The following is an 8,919-nucleotide window of genomic DNA, read 5'->3' on the forward strand; positions in this document are numbered from 1 at the left end:
CAAAAACCCCACAGAAATATAATTTTAAAAAATGGGTTAAGATAAATGAGTATTAAGTTTTCCTACCACTTATAACAGCTTGGACTTGCCTTTTGAGCTCTTTTTAAGAACTCAAATTTAGCCCTAGCCAGTTTGGCTCAGTGGATAGAGCATCAGCCATCAGACTGAAGGGCCCCGAGTTTGATTCCGATCAAGGGCACATACCTAGGTTGGAGGCTTGTTCCAAGCCCTGGTCTGGGCGCATGCGAGGGGCAACCAATCCATGTGTCTCCCTCACATGGATGTTTCTCTCCCTCTGTCTCTCCCCTTCCCTTCCACTCTCCTTAAATGTCAATGGAAAAATATCCTCAGGTGAGACTTAACAACAAAAATAAGTTAAATTTAATCCTTATATACCTAAGAGAGTTCAAAGCCATAGTAATTCTGAGTCCAAACAAAAGCAAGCTGTCATGGTAGGGCATGGAACCAAGCTTTTCACAAGCAGTTCAGCTTGCAGCATAAAGAAAGATTTCCTAGGAAGTGACTTAATAGGCCTTAATTCTTGATTAAACCTCAACCCAGTAAATCAACTATCTCCACATCACTTGGCTGCTTAAACTAGGGCCAGTCCAAAACAATAACTTAAAAACAAAACTATACAAAAATAACATGTATTCATTAATCAGTTTGTTAGTTGGGAGCATTGAAACCTTGACTGAATGGCACATAAAACCAGTAAGCTTTAATGGGAGACCGTGAGGGAGGTGGAGACCTTAGAGTATCTTTGACTCTTCTTTTTCTCTCACATTGCAAGTCTAATTCATTAGGAAATATTGTTGGTCTACTTTCAAAATGTATCTGGAACCTGACCACTTTTCACCGCATCCACTGCTACCACCCTGGTCTTTGCCACCATCATGTGCCACTCCCAACTGGTATTCCTGCTCTGTCCCTTTTCCCCCATAGTCTATTTTCAACTAAGAAATCAAAGTGATTCTATAAAAATAAAAATCTGACCACATCAGTTGTGAGTGCCAAACATTTCCCTTTCAACGAGAGTTAGAGCCAAAGTGCTCACAATAGCTCATGAGGTCCTAGGTCAGTGGTCGGCAAACTCATTAGTCAACAGAGCCAAATATCAACAGTACAACGATAGAAATGTCTTTTGAGAGCCAAATTTTTTAAACTTAAACTATATTGGTAGGTACATTGCTATTAACTGAATTAGGGTACTCCTAAGGCTTAGGAAGAACCACACTCAAGGGGCCAAAGAGTCGCATGTGGCTCTCGAGCCACAGTTTGCCGACCACGGTCCTAGGTGACTGAGTCCCCATGAGCTCTCTGACCTCTTCTTTTATTATTTTCCTACCCATTCTCTCAGCTGCAGGCACACTGGCCTCCTTGCCAAGCATGCTATCCCCTTAGGCGTCTGTTCCTTCTGCTTGGAGTTTTCTTTGCCCAATATCCATTTGTTTAATTCACTCATTTCCTTCAAATCTTTCCTCAAATGTTTTTCTCATTGAAGCTTGCCTTGATTATTGCAAGCCCCACCCTGCCTTGGTTCTTGTAACTCTCCTTATCCTGCTCTACGTTTTTTCCTTGCTAGTGTTATCATTTTCTGTGTACTGTGTATTATACTCATTTATATTCTTTACTAGAGGCTCAATGCACGGAATTCGTGCAAGGGCCTTGGCCCTGGCCCTTGTCCGCCACTGCTGTGGCCCCTTGCCCAACGCTGCCACAGCCAGGGACCTCTGTCACCTCTGCCTCGGCCCCTGCCCACTGCAGCTTTGTCCGGAAGGAAGGATGTCTGGAAGGACATCTAGCCTAATTAGCATATTACACTTCTATTATTATAGATTGTTTGTATCCCCCTACTAGATCGTAAGCTCTTCAAGGATAGCAATATTTCTTTGCTTTAATTACCTTGATCAATGTCTTGCAGAGTAGACACTCAAGAAATATTGTTGAATGACTAATTGAAGGAAAAAAATAAATTATTCTGATGGAGATGGTAAATCCATGTGACATGGGGATCGTTCTAGTGAAGCATGAAGTCACTGAAGCACAACAAACCTGCAAGGTGGGTAGTAGACTCATTTTATAGAATACTCCAGAGAGATTAAGTGACTTAATCAAGGTCACTCTGCTAATTACATACCAGAATAGAACTTTCCTGTATGTCAGTAAGACTCCAAGTCAGATTGCTACGTGTCAGGTCGAGCCAGAAAAAGTTACTTAAGATAACCCAGAGGAGGTGATATGACCAAGCACCTAAGATACTATTCTAATTAAAAGTAAGACCCTAAACAAATAAAATGAACAAATGTAAGAAGAGAAAACAGCTGTCAGGCTAAAGGAAAGAGATCCTGGAAGGGAGATTTTTAGGCTTCCTGCCCATTGGTTAGAAATCTGGGGAGTCCACAGGGGAGGCGATGTCTCGGGGATCCTTGAGGAGGAGCTTTACTTCACCCTGTTTTGCCTCGACTGACCAAATTCCTTTGGAGAGCCTGAAAGTTGAGACACCGCCCTCCCCCACAATTCCCTAATGGCCCCAATAAAAGGCAGACAGAATAGCGTGCCAGGATTTATCCTTCACTCAGGGAAGAGAATGTTCAGCACATCTTTAATGGAATTTGAGGTTCTTTAAGCCCTGTTAAACTACTCAGAATACATTCCCATGAAAACAGGTATTACATTTCCCCTACAATATAACTTGGAACAACTTTCTAAATCCAGTTCATGAGTATCTGACTCAAAGAATTTGGAGGGGGGAATACATTAAAATGCTTAGACTAATATTTGACATTTAGTAAGTATTCAATTACTGTCAGTTATTACATATTTTTAAATTATGGGGTAGTGTACATAGGTAGAAATATGACATAAATAAATTAAAACTAAAAATTAAGCCCGCTAAGTTCCTGGGCATTTATATTTTTTGTTAAAAATTAAAACTAGAAGTAAAGTAATTTTATTCCAACCTCATTCTTATTTTATTTGCTTTACCAGTGAGACTGAGGCTCTTTTTTTATTATATATTTTTATTGATTTCAGAGAGGAACAGAGAGGGAGATAGAAACACCAATGATGAGAGAGAATGATTCATTAGCTGCCTCCCACTCACCCCACACTGGGGATCAAGCCTGCAACCCCTGCATGTGCCCTGACTAAGAATCAAACTATGACCTCGTGGTTCATAAGTCAAGGCTCAACCAGTGAGCCACACCGGCCGGACCTCATTTTTATTTTCAATGATAAAAGGATAAATGACAATTTTTTTATTAACATTTCTTAAGCATTTAATTAATAATAATCACTAAATATTTTTAAATAATGAGCTACCCATGAACATATAAAAATGAGAGAATTTGATAGTCAAGAGTGAAAGAATCAATTCAATACGTTTCCAGAGAGAAAAAGGAGTGCACCTACAAGTTATGATACCTGAATTCTGCTCTTTTATCATGACTTTCAGAGTGCCTAACATTTGGGTCTTTTGTTATAATGTAGTGTGGTCTTGAGAGGACTTAAAATATGTTTTTATTTTTTCTTAACTTTAGACAGTTTATTTTTAAAGCAATGCTACACTTTTTGTGTTTAGACATTTGTGCATAACTGAAATGTTCCCAGTTTCACTTAATTTTCACTTAGAGTAAAAATAAATGTAAAGTAAAGCTTTGTATTAAGAAAAGGGAAAACAGGTATTACTTCATGTCTGTACCCTCAATTACTTTTGGATGTACTGTTAAATGTGACTTCATGGGCTTGGGCTCCCTCATAATCACACTGTAGCTGTGGGAGCCGGTATTGCTCTGTCCCTATTTCACAGGCCATCCCATTCAAGGATTTTCACACACATGTGCTAGCACTGACTAGGTGTAACACTAGGGAGCATTCCTCCCCCCTCTAATACCCGACCATTATCCCCACAACCTCCCAGAACATGGAGGGTTGGTGACCTATAAAAATGTGATAGACTATTACAGAGGTATACAATTTGTGGAACATGAGTCATGATTCTGTTTGTTTTATGATGGGGTGGAAAATCATATATTTTTATCAAACTGGAAAAGGAAAGCAAAAAAAATAAAAAGATGGTGTTAGGTTTTGCTGTATAACAAGCTGTCCTGAGACTTAGTGGCTTATATTTCTGTGGGTCAGAAATTTGGACTGGACTTGGCTGGGCTAGCTTGTCAATGCTAGGCTTCTCTTTTCATGTGTCATTCATCTGCGAGATGGCTAAAGTGGGCTTTTAAAAAAAACAATGTTATTGATTTTAAAGGGAGACAGAGAAAGGGAGGAAAGAGAGAGAGAGGGAGGGAAGGAGAGAAGAGAGAGAGAGAGAGAGAGAGAGAGAAAGAGAGAGAGAGAGAGATTGTTCCACTTATTTATGCATTCATTGGTTGATTCTTGTTTGTTTCCTGACTGGGGATCAAACCCCAAACCAGGTTCTAGAGCAGGCTTCTTCATGTAGCAGAGACAGGCTTCCCAGAGAGCAAGAGCAGAGGAAGTTGCAAGGCTTCTGGAGGCCTAGGCTCAGAATTCACACACTCTGACATCTCTAATATTCTAGTGATGAGAGAAGTTGCAAGACCAACTCATATTCACAGGATAGAGAAATGGGCTCCACTTTTTATTAGGAAGACCTTAAAAAATGCCCGTTTCAATCTAACACAGGTACCTGCCTTATTGTACTTAAACCTCAGAGGTAATAAACCAAAGTCAGACCAGGCAGGAGCTGATAAACTATATTAAGAAATGTGAACTTGACCCTGAGGGGAAAGGGAAAACATTGGAATGTTTTGAGTAGGAAATTTATATGATGAAATGTATGTACTAGAAATACCACATTGACTGAAGACTAGAGAATGAATTAGAAGAGATTAAAGAAGTGCAAGTATGAAAGCAGTAGCACTGTCTGGAATTTTCTTGTTATGATTCAAGCGAAAGGTGACTTGGATTCAGTGTAGTGACTGTGAGAATGGAGGGTGATGCACAAAATTGGAAAGCTATTCGGGAGATAGAAACCGTTAGGATTCAACGAACATGAGTAAGTAAATCAAAGGGTAATAATGGAAGTTAAAATATTAATTTGGGGTTACAACTTGAGCTTGTTTGCATCTTGATTTATTTCGGACCCTATACTCATATTTGAACTGTACAGGTGGTTTCCTATTATTAAGAAACATTGCCTTGTTCAATTACAACATTTGTATCATTGCACAGTGACGGGGTCACTAATGTAGTGGGTGCTTAAAATAAAATCTTATAGCATAATATGGGTAATGTATAGCTTCTTGCTCACCTAGAAGCACGAAACAGGTATGTACTCTACTTGTTACTATTTTCAATTAAATAGAACATTCAGTGTTTCATTAATGAGCCAACAACTAGAATTCTTCTAAAGTTTCAACTTCTCAATAAGTTAACAATATTCATCGACACAATTCCATGGTTCTGGTGCACCTATTTTCCATGGCTGTTACAATTAACATTCTGCATTCTGTTAACCTCCTGATGAAGTATATTTAGGCTTCACAACCAAGACAATGCAATTCCATTTGGAGTCACTAATTTCATCGCTTTTAGTAGTTGTAGTGTGGCGTTCTGCATAATGGTTTCTGCCAGTTCTCTTACAAGGTTTCCTGCCGCACTATAGTTTCAGAAGATAACGCCAATTTATTCTGAAACCAGAGGATGACATTTTACTCTCCTCAAGGTCTTTTTCTCCCTCTTCTGTGCTTCATCTTTGCCCAAGGGAAAAACATGCATAAATGAAAGCAACTTCCACACATTAGGTATTTATTGAACAGCCCTACCTTCTGTCAGAGCATTTAGCTAAGATGTAAATCTAAGAGCAAGGTGAATACTGTATTTTGTTATGCAGTCGCCATCTAATTTCCACATAGACGGTTTTCAAGTCTAAGTAATATTCATATCACCTTTGCTTTTATTCACATTTATCATTATAAAAGGGAAGTAGGGGTTTGAAGATGTTGGTTTCAGGGAGGGAGGAGGTGTTGTGAAGCCTTATTATCTTTATATGTGCTAATATATCACTTTCCTCCATCCGAAATGTAAAAAAAATACAAAAGTGATGTCTCCTAAAGTTGAGTGGAGACTAAAGTTTCACCTTCAAACAATAATTTTATCTCATCCTAAACTTGAAATAAATCTTAGTAATGCCCTGAGTCCCTCCGACAAATTAGCTCACATTACAAAGCCAGCTAAATATAAAACAGCTGTGTGCACATCATTCTGCTTGATTGTACATTTCAGTCCGTAATATGAGTAGCCTTGTATGCATACTGAGTAATCCATACCCAGAGGGTTGTTTGGATGGTAGCTGATAGATTTATATTCTATTGATTGAGAAAGTTTGAGAAAAGTAGCTCCCCAAACTACAGTAATGAGAAACAACCATAATGTTGTACATCAATGATTATTTAGCTACAAAAGAAATATGACTTCCCAGACCTGATTTACCCTGGTACTAAAATGTATGTTTATTTCAAATGGACAAATTAAGGTTTTAGGATAAGGCTGCAAATTATTTCTTTGAGGATCAGAGGGAAATATTTCTGAATGCAACTTTATTTTTAAAATAAACTGGTACTTCTGGGCTGCCATCTTGACCTCTGTGGAATGGAAAGTTTGGAAGTCTATTGTACTTCATTTTAGCCCTTGATTTTTTTTATTATTTTTATTTTTTTCTGTTCAGGAAACATTTTATTGTTGCTCTAAGCTTAGGAATTTTTACTGACAGAAAAATCAACACTTTCAGAAAACCTCCCACATAACTTTGCTCAGATTCTGAATCTTGGTTTCTGCAGACATAGCAACATATTTCTCCCCAATATGGACAATCATTCTACCCATGATTGACCAATCTTTTCTTCTGTTGTTGTTAATTCTCACCCAAGGTTATTTTTCTCCCCCTTGATTTTTAGAGAGAGTGGAAGGGAGGGGGAGAGACAGAGCAAGAGAAATATCAATGTGTATCAATTGGTTGCCTCCTGTACACACCCTGACCAGGACTGTGGATCCGGCCTGCAACTGAGGTACATGCCCTTGACCGGAAATTGACCCTGGGACCTTTCAGTCCATGGGCCAACGCTCTATTCACTGAGTCAAACCAGCCAAGGTTGACTGGTCACTCTTACCTTCCAATTTCAATATTTGGCTTTTATTTAGAAAGCTATCAGGACCATTTTTTTAATTCAGAGAGAGTGGCTTCATCTAAAGGAGATGCAGTGATCACTGTGCATGGGCCTTCTCCCACAGTAGACACTCATCGTGGTAGGAAAGGCAGAAATGACGCAGGGGGTATTGGTTCAGCGACCGTTTTCAGCAAGCAAATTGGTCATTGATTGGGTTGGACATGAGGGAAGAAGACCTCTCACAGTCATGCCATTCAGGCTTTGCACTTTAATGGAATGTTTTGCAAAGGGATTAAAAATCAAGCAACCATTTTGGATTCCTTCAAGATTCGTGCTACTCTCAGCAATTCTTTTTCTACTTGTTCCAGTTTATTCTGTTTAGATGCAGCAGAATAAAGAGCAGTGGCATAGTGACGTTTGATACCAAATACCTGAACAGGTGGCCGCACAAGCTCGGCAAATGGCCTGGCTATAGATGTGCTGAGGCATCGCACCTGCTGGGAGAGCCCAACACTGCTGGGGAGGTGGTCTCCTCCCACAGGCTGTAGGTCAAACCTGAGTTAGCAGAGAGTAGCCCTTGATTTTAGCAGTCACATCACACTTAAGTAGCAGGTTGTGAGAGGGGCTGTTTATTTATAGAGCTTGGTAATTTTGACTTTTTCAACCTAGCTCCTATCATAGTGTTTGGTATAGAGTAGGAGATCAAGAATTACTCATTTTATTGATCAAGCAATCCATCAATATCAGAAGATACTGGGATTTACAAAACACACAATGCCTTTGAGGAATGGTTACACCTAGCAGAAGAATTCTGCAGGTGAAGCACTGGGTAGTTAAACAAAACAAATTGAAAATCAAGGCAAGACAGTGCTTTAGTAGTTAGAGCAGTGGTTCTCAACCTTCCTAATGCCACGACCCTTTAATACAGTTCCCCATGTTGTGGTGACCCCCAATTTCATTGTTACAAATTGAACATAATTAAAGCATAGTGATTAATCACAAAAACAATATGTAATTATATATGTGTTTTCCGATGCTGTTACAAATTGAACGTAATTAAAGCATAGTGATTAATCACAAAAAAACAATATAATTATATATGTGTTTTCCGATGGTCTGAGGCGACCCCTGTGAAAGCGTCGTGCGACCCCCAAAGGGGTCGCGACCCACAGATTGAGGACTGCTGAGTTAGAGGATTATAATATAACTAGAGGCCTGGTGCATGAATTTGTGCACAGGTGAGGTTCCCTTGGCCTGGCGGGCAATGGAGCCCATCAGGGCTGGCTGGGGGGAAGAACCGCAGAAGGTTGGTAGGGTGCTGGAAGTTGGCTGTGGGGGCGCACTGACCACCAAGGGGAAGCTCCTGCATTGAGCGTCTGCCCCTGGTGGTTAGTGCATGCCAGAGCAACCAGTCAGCCAGTGGTTCAGTTGACAGGCAGTAATGGCCGCGCAGGTTTTTATAGAGAGAGATATAGATAGTTATATAGGGCAAGAAACTTCTATGTGCTTCAGTTTCCTCATCTGTGAAATAGAGCTGTTAATACATGAAAGGCACTTAGAATAATATTTGACATACACAAGCATTACCGTATTTGCCGGCGTATAAGACGATTTTTTGGCCCTGAAAAATATGCCTCCAAGTGGGGGGTCGTCTTATACGCCAGGTACACTTCAGATAGACTGCCCATAGTGCCTGCCCCGTGCCATAGTGGCCTCCCGATGCCCGCCCACTTCATTCCACATACCGTTCAGGCATCAGCAGCGCTGCTGGGTGTAT

At 40.1% G+C, this 8,919-nt stretch overlaps 1 pseudogene; it reads right to left on the bottom strand.

The window, feature by feature from the left end:
- Positions 1-6,762: 6,762 nt before the first annotated feature.
- Positions 6,763-8,919, bottom strand: part of LOC102758660 — a 21,829-nt pseudogene continuing 19,672 nt past the window's right edge.

Source organism: Myotis davidii, unplaced genomic scaffold, assembly GCF_000327345.1.
Source record: "Myotis davidii unplaced genomic scaffold, ASM32734v1 scaffold837, whole genome shotgun sequence".
NCBI classification, from domain to species: domain Eukaryota; kingdom Metazoa; phylum Chordata; class Mammalia; order Chiroptera; family Vespertilionidae; genus Myotis; species Myotis davidii.